At 41.1% G+C, this 13,948-nt stretch overlaps 2 pseudogenes; both read left to right on the top strand.

Annotated features, from left to right (window-relative positions):
• The first annotated feature begins 2,856 nt into the window (after positions 1–2,856).
• Positions 2,857–6,871, top strand: LOC134444500 (zinc finger protein OZF-like; annotated as a pseudogene).
• Positions 6,872–10,005: 3,134 nt separating this feature from the next.
• LOC134444499 (zinc finger protein OZF-like) lies at positions 10,006–12,237 on the top strand (annotated as a pseudogene).
• The last annotated feature ends 1,711 nt before the right edge of the window (positions 12,238–13,948 follow it).

The raw sequence follows: 13,948 nt of genomic DNA, 5'->3' as shown, positions 1-13,948 counted from the left end.
AAGCTACTAGGCCCCAAGTGTGAAGGGCCATTCAGGCTGTCTATTGTCTTTTAAAACTGCGTTTGTTTGGCATTTAATCTCATGTACAAACCCCAACTCTGGTGAAGTTGGGATGTTTGGTAAACTGAGAATAAAATCAAAATGCTATCATTTTCAAAACATTCAATACATTTATAAAACAAAGGAGATATGCACTCTGCGTTTCTAAATTAACAATCCGGTGCAACCAGAGCAGGACCAAAACATAGGCAAAAAGGGAAAAAATCTGGTGCCACACGGATGTCTACTTTCTGTAATTTATTTTTTAGTGCAGTGAGATTAACGTTTCGACATGCGTCTTCATCAGAGTCCTCCTTGACATTTGCTGCCTTTTATTGTCCCCGTCCCAACCCTTTTGAGACACGTTGTATTTACATATTCATGAATATCCCCCAAAACAATAATGTTGGTCAGTTTTGATGGCTGATATGTTTTCTTTGAACCGTTCTCCAACTAATGTCAGAACCAGACTTTTGGAAATGGCAGTATTTTGTTATTATTCACAATTAACCTTGCGCCCAACTTCTATGGAGTTGGGGTTGTAATACTTGACTAAAAAGCAACTGATGTTGTACCATGCAATTATGCCCCAACTTTTAGAAGTAGGCGACTAGTGGAATATTATGTTTTAGATAGCCAGCTGGCTAGCTTTGTGATTCATTCTAGGGACTCGGCTCAACTGAATGAGTTAGTTCTCCCCCTGTTGTCACGGAGGTGAATTGACGTCATCAACGTCGTTGAATTCTCTGCGGGAAAAAAACATCACGCCCTTTCCTGCATTCGCACGCAGGACGACTATGAGGAAATACCCCCCGCTGACAGTACGTCTATGCCAAAGGAACTATTGTATGAAAGCCTTTAACACTTAAAGGGACACTGTGCAGGAAATTGTCAAAAAAGGTACTGCAAATATGCTGCTCATTGAAACTGGGCTGCATATTGCCAAATTTGATCTTTACATGAAAGTTTACTAAGTAATAAATAAACACTTTCTTGTATGGTCCAAGGACAGTAATTTTTGCAGCTAAAATTGCTATTTTTGGAAATTCTAAATGGCGGACCATGGAGAAGATCCCCCTTTTCTTGTATGAAAAGTGCAATTTTTGCAGTCATAATGAATACTTAGAATTTGATGCTGGTGATTAGTATTCATGCATGTAAGTATTCCAGCATGAATTCTGGAAATAAACAACTAAAAATCTCACACAGTTTCCCTTTAACGGGTCTAATTGCCTACGGTACTAAGCCTGCTGCTTTGTGCCTACAGTGAATCACACATGTGAGGGTATCTCAGACAAATCTCACTCCCACTCGTGTCCTATTGCTTAACCCTTGTAAGGCGTTCGTGTTTTAGTTAAATAGCAGGTGTTCAGGTCAATTTTACCCTGGCATATAGAAAAATAATGAAAAATGGAAAAAATCACCACTCATATTCACCCTCAAGTTCCCCACAACCTGCCTGTGAATTTCAGTTTGTATATGTTTTTGAGAGTGGGAGATACAGAGAGAGAAAGATAAGGAGACGGTGAAGAAAATGATTAAACTCAATCCAAGCTCTCGGATTGAACCATTAGTGCTCTTTTCGCGCAAAGTTGAAACATTGATGCACAACTGAATGACCGAACAATATCTGCACTCCATTTTCCACAGACTTCACCCTCTGCCTTGTCTTCTCAGATCAGTGATCACTGCTGTATAAGAGAGATCAGAAAATATTGATGTATAAACCCCCCAAAGTGATACGTAATAGAAATGTGCAGGGGGGTTGGCAAGGGGGGGGTTCTCTAATTTTCTTTTCAGATTCATGTTCCTCACTGAAAATGACCCAAAGCCAGTGACTCTCAGTATGAAAGAATAATAACTGATACTATTTCTCTCAGGCTAACCTCAAACGGCATCAAATAACCCATACTAGGGAAAAACCATTTCAGTGTTCAACATGCAGTGCAGCCTTTTCACAAGGCAGCCACTTAGCTGCTCACCAGATAATCCAAACCGGGGAAAGGCCTTACCAGTGTGCCACATGTGGAAAAGGATTTGCATTGAAGGCATATCTCAAAGAACACCAGAAAATTCATACTGGGGAAAGGCCTTACCAGTGTGCTACATGTTTTTTTTTTACACATTTTTTTGCAACACTGATTCATTTAGCCTGGTGTTTAACCAGGGAGCTACCAGGTTAGAGTTGGAGCATGAATTACCGTGGCAACTCAACTGAGTTTCAGGTTAGCAAGGCTGATGGAACGGATATAGCGTAGTTTACAGACTTGAGCTCGGATTTGGGGTTACAGCCGTTGATGGAATGGTCCCCAGATAGCAGTGTGCCCTTTGTGGAAATCAAAACACACACACCAGATAGCAGTGTGCCCTTTGTGGAAATCAAAACACACACACCAGATAGCAGTGTGTCATTTGTGGAAATCAAAACACACACACCAGATAGCAGTGTGTCATTTGTGGAAATCAAAACACACACACCAGATAGCAGTGTGTCATTTATGGAAATCAAATGATTCTTCACATTTAGAGCCGTTATCACCCTTTAGATCCTGAAGCCAAAACTTTCCCATTTACACCTGGATGGGTGAGACCCTTTTGTCACCTAACGAGGGGAGTGGTCTACAGCTCTACCTCTACTAGTGGCCCAGGGATAAAGCTCCTGGCTCCCTTCCATGATTAGACCAGAACGGCAGAATACTTTACCACCAGGTCAGAACTTGGTTAAGAAGGGGCATCTGCAAACAGTCAGATCCATTAACTACCAGAACTCGGATGAATGAATATCTTCTTTGACGCTCATCTCAACTCGTAAAGAACATGGATGCCATGAAGGAAGAGGACATCTATGACTTTCTACCAGAGCATTTGTCTGCAGACATGAAGGAGGAGGACATCTATGACTTTCTACCAGAGCATTTGTCTGCAGACATGAAGGGTAGTGGTACTTGGACACCAACGTGCAAAGAAGAACCGTGTTTGTCGCATGAAATTAAAGGAGAGAAGTTTCAAGTCATGGAATTAAGCGGTCATGAGAGCACTTCTACAATTCAACCATCAACTCCATCACAACAGGAATTATCTCTGAAGGCGATTAAAGAGGAGGACATGTATGATTTCCTTCCAGAGCATTTGTACAGAACTAAGGAGGAAGAGAATGAAACTGACACATCCTACGTAAAAGAAGAAGCCCTGGACATGAAAAAGGAACCAGAGTCTTCTCGAATGGAACACAATGCACACTTGGCTCCAACAGGTATGTTTCATAACTAGCAACCAAGGACACCACCTGGAACAATTTTCTGGAGCCGAGCCGAAAAAAAAAGCGCAGGAAATCTTTTACATAAGTTTACCTAATTTTGCATGCCAAAGGAGCTATTGTATAAAAGCAATATAACACTCATGCTCGTGGGGTTGATCTGGGAAGCCTTCATGGTTGCAATTACCTATGGCACTCAACAAATCACACCTATGAAGGTATCCCAGATCAATCTTACCACCATTTGGTATAACATTTCAGTAACTCACAAACATCTGGAAAATAAACAATTTGTCACACTACAAATTCATCCTTAGCTTGATCAGTGTTAACACCATTTCTGAAAATGAGTACACAGATAATCAGAGTTAAGGTTAACGGCATACTTATATCAGTCAATATAACATTTCAGTAACTCACAAAGATTCAAGATTCAAGAAGTTTATGGTCATTGTCATTGAAGGCAGCAAAATTGTGGGTGGAGCAACAACTAGTATTAACCAAAAAGTAGTAGTCAAAAGCAGGGCTTTGAACCGGTTCAAGGAACAAAAACGAAAACCGGGAAGTTTTTTTATTTTACAGGGAACAGAAACGAAACCGGAAACGTTATTATTTTTTATGTTCTGGAACGGGAACACTTATTTAAAAATAATGGTAACCGGTTAATACCGTTCCTCAAACTAAAAAAAAAATAATTATTTTCCTGTTACCATGACAGCTGAGGTTCACATCCTGTGTGACATCAGACACTGAATGGAGTGAGAGCTGTGGATTACAAAGTCTCCACTCCACATCTTAAATAAGAGAAACCACTGTCATACAATAGGGCAGAGTTTCCATTGCATCATTGTAAGACATTGCAGAGAAGCGCGTGTAAAGCGCACCGAGAATGTTCGACGTTATTGGGCATCCATGGCCGCTTCAAATATGCACAAACTCACAATGTCCATCATAGCGCTCCCTGTGACCCAAGTCAGCGTGGAGCGCGCATTTTCATCATTGAGGTTTATTCTCCGCTTCTCCGCTTAGGTCGTCCCTGAATGACAAAATTCTGGAGGATATTATTTTCATCCTCTTGAATAAACAGTTTGGAATGTAGGCCGAGTAATTTGCACATCCATCTTTCTTGGTTAATTAACGTCAGTTAGACCTATGGGGAGTAATCAGCTGACAGGAACGAAATTAACCGTTCCGGGAACAATATTTTTTGTTCTAACCGGTTCGGGAACGTCAATTTATTGGTGGAACCCATAACCGGAAACGTTATAATTCTGTTTCTGTTCGGAACGGAACGTTTGGAAAAAAAATAACGGTTCAAAGCCCTGGAACACCCATCACCACCATATAAATTCAGAAAGTATATTATTAAGTACAATAATACATTTATAGTAATAATAAAGTAGTAAAGTCTGTTATGTAAGGGTTAACGTTCGGCGAGAAGGTCGCTACCGTGGAATAGCAGCACGACAGAGAGAATCTTTAGACCCCGACGCGGAGCGGAGGGGTCTTGTTCTCTCTGAAGTGCTGCTATTCCACAAAGCGGCCGACTCGCCGAACGTTAACACGCTTATTATATGGATATACTTAAATGAGTGGTATTATTGAAATAATTTAATCCTGTTAAAAAATAGCAGGATATTAATGTAGTAAGCTTGGGGAATGCATTTTTAACTGAACAAATCCGTGTTTAGCCGGATCACACCACACTCTCGATTAAAAGGTGCCAAACATAAACTAAAACTGTGTAAAATTGAAAGAAAAATGTCTGCACACTTAAATCCCCTTTAGGCCAAGCTTTCGGTCTACTGACCTTCCTCAGGGCTCAGTTGACTGAACAAGTCAGACAGGCGGACAACAGACTCCAGTTCTCTGCCCCGCACGCTGTCTTCCACATCTTTATTTGATAATGTATGCAGTTGCATGGCCCTTGTGGCCCTCCAGTGCAAATTTGAAACTTTTCAAGCTTTGGGCTGTGGCCCTAAGAATCCCTGCATTAGACTACATTTATGTAAAATCTATGTCTCAAATTCACAAGGTATTCCATCATGCGTCTGTTGTGAAGTTAAAACTCATTTTTTGTTTTTCTTCTTTTCTTTCCTCAGGTGAACACCAAAAAGCTAATATTAACACAGTAATAACCCATACTGGAGAAAGGCCTTACCAGTGTGCTATATGTTTAAAAGACTTTGCCAGGAGATTTGACCTCAAGCGGCATCAAATAACCCACACTGGGGAAAGACCTTACCAGTGTGCTACATGTGGAAAAGGCTTTACACTGAAAGATTACCTCATCACCCATCAGAGAACCCATACTGGAGAAAAACCATATCAGTGTTCAACATGCGGTGCAGCTTTTTCACACCGCATCTCGTTATCTAGTCACCAGAAAAAACATACAGGGGAAAGGCCCTACCAGTGTGCTATATGTGGAAAAGGCTTTAACCAGAAATTTGCCCTCAGCCAGCACCATCGGAGAACCCATACTGGGGAAATGCCTTACCAGTGTGCTACATGTGGAAAAGGCTATACAACGAAAAGTAACCTCATTGCCCATCAAATAACCCATAATGGAGAAAAGCCTCACCAGTGTACTACATGTGGAAAAGGCTTTGCCAGGAAAGGTGACCTCATCACCCATCAGAGAACCCATACTGGGGAAAGGCCTTACCAGTGTGCTACATGTGGAAAAGGCTATACAACGAAAAGTAACCTCATTGCCCATCAAATAACCCATAATGGAGAAAAGCCTCACCAGTGTACTACATGCGGAAAGGACTTTGCCAGGAAAGGTGACCTCATCATCCATCAGATAATCCATACTGGGGAAAGGCCATACCAGTGTGCTACATGTGGAAAAGGCTTTAATCAGAAATTTGCCCTCAGCCAGCACCAGAGAACCCATACTGGAGAAAGGCCTCACCAGTGTGCCACATGTGGAAAATGCTTTGCACAGAAAGGTGCCCTCAACAAGCATCAGACAACCCATGCTGGAGAAAGACCATACCAGTGTACTACATGCAGTGCAGCCTTTTCACAAGGCAACCACTTAGCTGCTCACCAGAGAATACATACCAGGGAAAGGCCTCACTAGTGTGCTACATGTGGAAAAGGATTTGTAAAGAAAAGTCACCTCAGCCGGCATCAGAGAACGCATACTGGTGAAATCTATCACCAGTTTGCTACATGTGGAAAAGGCTTTATAAGGAAAAGTACTCTCAACAGGCATCAGAGAACCCATACTGGAGAAAAGCCTTACCGGTGTACTATATGTAGAAAAGATTTTACACGTAAAAATGCCCTCATCACCCACCAGGAAACCCACATTGAGAGCAACTAACAGCAGTGCAGAAGTCTGTGAAGAGCATCTGCAAGTTGAGACTGGAGAACAAGACCTGTTGCACTGTTTACCATCTGCATGCTGTATAGGAATCATACTTGTTGTAAATTCAGTTGTATTGTACATTTACTTAATAAGATATTCAACATCAATGTATTTGATTCATTTGTGGTGAGGATCATGATATAGATGATACTATGTACAGAAAATGACAAGTCAATGTAATTACAATAGATTATAAAAAACTGTGGTTTTAATGTTCTGACTCTAAATCACAAAACATATTTTCAGAGGGCTCCCTGGATAGAATTACAATACAGAGCCTAAAGAACCCTGATGCATATTTATGTAAATTACAATCTAGACCCTAAAGAATCCTGATACATATTCAGGTGTTTTTTTCCCTCCTGTGTGTAGCTAATAGGCTCAACTACTTCTCCTACTACTACCAATAATAATACCTTTCAAAAACACCCACTGGCATGATATCAGTGTAGGCGTGAGTGGGTAAGCAATGATATCACTGTAGGTGTGTGTGGGTGTGTGTGGGTAATGATATGACCACTACCCCAACAAGTTAGATAACCACCATGACATACACAATATGAACTTTAGCAATCCACTACCCCAACAAGTCAGATAATCCAGCATCTCCACACATATACACGAAATGAACTTTATTCACAGTGTCTTAGTGTTGTTTCTTTCATTTATATTGTTGTGATTATTGTATACTATTGTATTAGAACTTGAAAATCCTTCAGAAATGTATTATTACTTGTTTTGAGTTTTTGACTACTTTTAAAATAAAGTTTTTTTTACATGGCACAGTGAATGTTTCTGTAGAGAATCTGTAAATGGATGAAGTGATCAAGAAATTACTGTCTACCTTAATGCAGACACCCACAGCTCTTAAAAAGAGCACACACATCAAGGGTGAGTGTAGAAGAGAGACTATTGCTAATGTGAAGCTGTTAATGCTTAGGAATGTTGTAATGGCTGAGGATAACACACCTTTACATTGCAATGGCAGATTAGAGTGTAATGGCTGACGTTGGTATTCTCATGCCAGATTAGAGTGTAATGGCTGCCATTGTTATTCTCATGCAAGATCAGAGTGTAATGGCTGACGTTGGTATTCTCATGCCAGATTAGAGTGTAATGGCTGCCGTTGGTATTCTCATGCCAGATCAGAGTTTAATGGCTGCCGTTTTTTAGATGGAGATGGTAATGTCCCTAGAATGTGTGTCTTATTTAGGAGACTTTAGGAGTTTTCTTATTGGTATGAGAAGTGAATTTGGAACTGGTTTAATGCCAAATATCCAGCTGGCATTAGCATCTACTCCTGTGTGACCGAAATCAATTAGGTTCAGGCACATACAGCTCTGGCAAAAATTGAGAGACCACTTCACAATTTTCAGAGTTTGCTATGGATAGGTATGTGTTTGAGTAAAACAAACTGTGTTATATCGTTCTATAAACTACCGACAGCATTTTCTCTGAATTTCGAAAGAAAATATTGTCATTTAGATCATCTATTTGCAGAAAATCTCAAATGGTCAAAATAACAATGTTTCCAAATCTCAAACACAGTGGTGGATTTCCAAAACATTTTTCAAAACTCTCAGATTTCAATATATATTTTTTATCAATTCCTCTCTACAAGTCAGGGGCCGGGTTGAGCCATCTGGCAGGCCGCACCTGACCTCTGACCTTGTGTCTGATGGCCCTGGTATGGCAACTGGCTGCTTTGGACATCATGTGACCTGGGTCCGGACCAGACAGGCAATTTCCATTGGAGACTTATGCCATGAGTATATTTAATTTCAAAGCAGCCTGGTGCAGAATATGGGGAATGGGGCTCTACTTTCTTCTCTCATGTCCTACCACCAGCCTTTGATTCATTACATTATTACATTGCATTTGGCAGACGCTTTATAACCAAAGCGACTTTCAAAAGAGGACATAATCAAGCCAACCTCACAAGCAAATGCAAAGTGCACAGGAGATATACAGAACAACAAGTGCCGTTGCAAAGAGGGGTTAGTTTTTTGTTTTTTTTTAGAGTAAATGACGAGGACACACACACACAAGCACACACACACAAACTAAACTAAACTAAACATCATGTCAGGAGTCTGCCCTGGGGCAAGACCAGTTCAAGCATTAGTCTAGTAGATTCTCTCGAAAGAGGAATGTCTTTAGTTGTTTCTGGAAGGCTGCAAGAGATGTGCTTAGTCTTACTGCCTCTGGGAGACCGTTCCACCACTTGGGTACCACAACGGAGAACAATCTTGACAGGGAGTACCTAGAGCGACTGGATGGCAGAGCCAGACAGCTTGTGCTGGATGAGCGCAGTTCTCTTCGCTCATCCAGCACAAGCCGTCTGGCTCTGCCATCCAGTCGATTCAGTAATGAATTGATCGTATGCATGGGGAATGGTGCTCTACTTTAAGTCTCCCATAGAGGTATGGATCAGCTAACTTTACGTCACTAAGGCTAGCTGGCAAATAAGCTAACAGTTAATTAATGATACCGTTATGCACTATGAGCTTTTTAAAGTAACCACAAATATGGTTGATGTTTATGTATTTGTGACGGTCGATCGTATGCCACCTACTTTATTCAGGTCACTTTTCAGTAATGAATCCATCGTATGCCACCTACTTTATTCAGATCAATTGTACCATCGGCTGCATTTCACGACAAACAGGCCTGAGAAGGTTTTGTTTTTATGGACTTTATCTTTTACAGTGATGTGTCCCCTGTATATTAATGCACAGAAGTATTCCTCTAAAAATGGTCATGGTCGAATAACCGACACACAACTACAGTCACAGTTCCAAATCACACACACACACACACACCAGGTAGCAGTGTGCCCTTTGTGGAAATCAAAACACACACACACACACACACTAGATAGCAGTGTGTCCTTTGTGGAAATCAAAACACACACACACACCAGATAGCAGTGTGCCCTTTGTGGAAACCAAATGACTCTTCACATTTAGAGCCGTTATCACTCTCTGGATCCTGAAACCAAAACTTTCCCATTTACACCTGGAGGGGTGAGACCCTTTTGTCACCTAACGAGGTGAGTGGTGTACAGCTCTCCCGTTTACACCTGGATGGGTGAAACCCTTTAGTCACCTAACGAGGGGAGTGGTCTACAGCTCCACCTCTACTAGTGGCCCAGGGATAAAGCTCCTGGCTCCCTTCCAGTAGGCCAGCACTGCAGAATACTTGGCTAAAAGGGGGAATCTGCAAAACAAAGTACATCTGCTGCTGGCTACATCTCTGATACTTTGACAGCTCAAGAACCTGAATGAATGAGGATCTTCATTGACACTCATCTCAACTCGTAAAGAACATGGATGCCATGAAGGAAGAGGACATCTATGACTTTCTACCAGAGCATTTGTCTGCAGACATGAAGGGTAGTAGTACTTGGACACCAACTTGCAAAGAAGAACCATGTTTGTCGCATGAGATTAAAGGAGAGAAGTTTCAAGTCATGGAATTAAGCGGTCATGAGAGCACTTCTACAATTCAACCATCAGCTTCATCACAGCAGGCATTATCTCTGAAGGCGATTAAAGAGGAAGATATTTATGATTTCCTTCCAGAGTATTTGTACAGAACTAAGGAGGAAGAGAATGAAACTGACACATCCTACGTAAAAGAAGAAGCCCTGGACATAAAAAAGGAACCAGAGTCTTCTCGAATGGAACACAATGCACACTTGGATCCAACAGGTATGTTTCATAACAAGCAACCAAGGACACCACCTGTAACAATTTTCTGGAGCCGAGCAACAGAGCGGAAAAAAAGTGCAGGATATCTTTTACATCAGTTTAATTAATGTTGCATGCCAAAGGAGCTATTGTATAAAAGCAATATAACACCGGTGCTCGTGGGGTTGATCTGGGAAACCTTCATGGTTGCAATTACCTACGACACTCAACAAATCACACCTGTGAGGGTATCCCAGATCAGTCTTACCACCATTTGGTATTATTATAAGTGGTATTATTGAAATAATTTAATCCTGTTAAAAAATAGCAGGCTATTAATGTAGTAAGCTTGGGGAATGCATTTTTAACTGAACAAATCCGTGTTTAGCCGGATCACACCACACTCTCGATTAAAAGGTGCCAAACATAAACTAAAACTGTGTAAAATTGAAAGAAAAATGTCTGCACACTTAAATCCCCTTTAGGCCAAGCTTTCGGTCTACTGACCTTCCTCAGGGCTCAGTTGACTGAACAAGTCAGACAGGCGGACAACAGACTCCAGTTCTCTGCCCCGCACGCTGTCTTCCACATCTTTATTTGATAATGTATGCAGTTGCATGGCCCTTGTGGCCCTCCAGTGCGAATTTGAAACTTTTCAAGCTTTGGGCTGTGGCCCTAAGAATCCCTGCATTAGACTACATTTATGTAAAATCTAAGTCTCAAATTCACAAGGTATTCCATCATTCATCTGTTGTGAAGTTAAAACTCATTTTTTGTTTTTCTTCTTTTCTTTCCTCAGGTGAACACCAGAAAGCTAATATTAACACAGTAATAACCCATACTGGAGAAAGGCCTTACCAGTGTGCTATATGTTTAAAAGACTTTGCCAGGAGATTTGACCTCAAGCGGCATCAAATAACCCACACTGGGGAAAGACCTTACCAGTGTGCTACATGTGGAAAAGGCTTTACACTGAAAGATTACCTCATCACCCATCAGAGAACCCATACTGGAGAAAAACCATATCAGTGTTCAACATGCGGTGCAGCTTTTTCACACCGCATCTCGTTATCTAGTCACCAGAAAAAACATACAGGGGAAAGGCCCTACCAGTGTGCTATATGTGGAAAAGGCTTTAACCAGAAATTTGCCCTCAGCCAGCACCAGAGAATCCATACTGGAGAAAAGCCTCACCAGTGTACTACATGTGGAAAAGACATGCCAGGAAAAGTGACCTCATCACCCATCGGATAACCCATACTGGGGAAAGGCCTTACCAGTGTGCTACATGTGGAAAAGGCTATACAACGAAAAGTAACCTCATTGCCCATCAAATAACCCATACTGGAGAAAAGCCTCACCAGTGTACTACATGTGGAAAAGACTTTGCCAGGAAAAGTGACCTCATCACCCATCGGAGAACCCATACTGGGGAAAGGCCTTACCAGTGTGCTACATGTGGAAAAGGCTATACAACGAAAAGTAACCTCATTGCCCATCAAATAACCCATTCTGGAGAAAAGCCTCACCAGTGTACTACATGTGGAAAGGACTTTGCCAGGAAAGGTGACCTCATCATCCATCAGATAATCCATACTGGGGAAAGGCCGTACCAGTGTGCTACATGTGGAAAAGGCTTTAATCAGAAATTTGCCCTCAGCCAGCACCAGAGAATCCATACTGGAGAAAAGCCTCACCAGTGTGCCACATGTGGAAAAGGCTTTACACAGAAAGGTGACCTCATCAAGCATCAGAGAACCCATACTGGAGAAAAACCATATCAGTGTTCAACATGCGGTGCAGCCTTTTCACAAGTCGCCCACTTAGCTGCTCACCAGAGAATACATACCAGGGAAAGGCCTCACTAGTGTGCTACATGTGGAAAAGGATTTGTAAAGAAAAGTCACCTCAGCCGAGAACGCATCAGAGAACGCATACTGGTGAAATCTATCACCAGTTTGCTACATGTGGAAAAGGTCTTAACACTAGAACTACCACGGAGGGGTCAATTGACCTTTTTACCTAAAAGCCCCACAAGGGGGTCATTTGACCCTTTGGACCCCCTGCGGACACTCCTTTTGTTGTGGAAATGTGGCTGTTAGCAGCTCACAGCTGTCACTTGAGACACAGAGTGTGTGTGTGTGTGTATCATTTCCAATGCCTGTTGAGTGCTGTATCTCTGCATCTTCGTTCCTTGGAGAGGAGCTTCTTTCACCACAACATTTTTGAGGGAAATTAAGCAGTAGTCCACATGCACTGGTATTTATCCATCTAACAATTGCCAGGTTGCATTCACATGAGTCGTTATGGTCACATGGCATGGGACATTCACACGTTACAGTTTTTCGATTGGTTTGGCTAATTTCTCGAAACTGAGATGACATTCTCAAAACAACACGGACAAATCCCCAAACCAACTTGCAATTTCCCAAAACAGAATGGCATTTTTCATTGCTTTCATCAGATATCAAATGCTTTGTACATGTCTCAAATGTTTAGTACATCTCTGCAGATGGATATGTACAAATACCCTTCAGTTGACACATTCAGCATACATTCAGCACATTTTCCAAATAAATTCACCTTGCTTATCTAAACGAATTAGACAATTCTCAGTCTAATGGTTGCCCTCTCCAAACCACGTCAGCATTATTTCATTGTGTAAGTCATCATATGCAAAGTGGTCTACGTAGTTCCCAAAACTGTCAAGGACATCATATTTTAAGAATTTCATTACATAGTAAATTCATGACAGTGTTCAACAGGTCAGATGGTATTGTAACTTTACTAGTTAGTAGAAAATAATTTTACAACCGTGTATACTACAGTTTCCATGTTATTTGGCTAATTTCATGACATTTTTTCAAACGACATTCTGTTTTGAACAATTGCTAGTTGCTTTGGCATTTGTCCATGTTATCTCTGTTTTGAGAAATGAGACAAACCCATGAGAAACCTGTGATATATGGGCATTACTTTCTGTATATGAATTTACAGTAAAGAAAGTTACTGATAAATGTCCTTGGTAAATTATCTGTGTTGTCAAACTTCAATAGTTTCACTCACTTTTCATTTTTATACATAGTCGAAATCTGTTAGCTGAACGTAGATAAAACACCTAACCATTTTGACTGGCAGTGCTTACACAATGGCAAAGGGACAATGTATTTTGAGGGTACTGATGATATATGTGGGGAAGAAATTTAGTTTTGACACATGGGTAAACTGTTTTTGTGGTGATATGAGCGAGTGATGAGGATCCATGTAGTTATGCTGAACCATCCAGTTTATTTTGACAGAAGGACTAAATGAATGCAAATGAGCCAAAGCAATTGAGAAGGATCTATGCCATTTTGATGGTACTGTACTGACTATTTATATGTCAGACGGTTTAGTGCTGATGCAAGAATGAGGTGTTTTGGGAGGTATATGACATTTTGCTAGTTATCTGAACTGTTGTGCAGAAGTGTAAGAATGTTTGTCCAAATGACCCAATGGTTATAGGAATGTCATCTCAGTTTCAAGAAATGAGCCAAAACAATCGAGAAAAACTGTAATTCAACCATTATCTGGTTGCAG

Source organism: Engraulis encrasicolus, unplaced genomic scaffold (assembly GCF_034702125.1).
Source record: "Engraulis encrasicolus isolate BLACKSEA-1 unplaced genomic scaffold, IST_EnEncr_1.0 scaffold_57_np1212, whole genome shotgun sequence".
NCBI lineage: Eukaryota > Metazoa > Chordata > Actinopteri > Clupeiformes > Engraulidae > Engraulis > Engraulis encrasicolus.
The sequence above is the reverse complement of the archived record's forward strand: the minus strand, read 5'-3'. Positions and strand labels throughout refer to the sequence as shown.